This window comes from Chrysemys picta, chromosome 9 (assembly GCF_011386835.1).
Source record: "Chrysemys picta bellii isolate R12L10 chromosome 9, ASM1138683v2, whole genome shotgun sequence".
Lineage (NCBI taxonomy): Eukaryota > Metazoa > Chordata > Testudines > Emydidae > Chrysemys > Chrysemys picta.
The window spans coordinates 66069812-66070203 of record NC_088799.1 but is presented as its reverse complement, the minus strand read 5'-3'; positions in this window follow the sequence as shown (position 1 = coordinate 66070203).

The window sequence follows — 392 nt, the reverse complement described above, 5'->3', positions numbered from 1 at the left end:
CCTGTTTTCTGTGTCTCTTCTTAATGTTCTTTCTCAAACTGTCTTACCCTGTTGGGGTGGGATAGGGGGAACCAGACCAAGTCCCCTCATCCAGTAGGCCAGGGAAGAGGGCTGTGCATGATGAATCTGTGGACCCGAAAGAGGGCAGTTGGTGTCCATACAAGCCTACCTTCACAGGGCTGTAGGTTGAATGATTATCCAACTGGAAGATATTTTTTTCCAGTGACAAGATCAGGAAGGGAGTTTTGGATCCCCTGTGAGGGGGCCTCACTGAATGTTCAACCATGCCAACTGAGGCTTTGTTTCTGGAGTCCTCTCCTGCAGGGACCAGCTGGTGTAGGATAAGTAAAGCTGTGTGTCATCTGCATATTGCTGTCACTTGAGTCCACGTT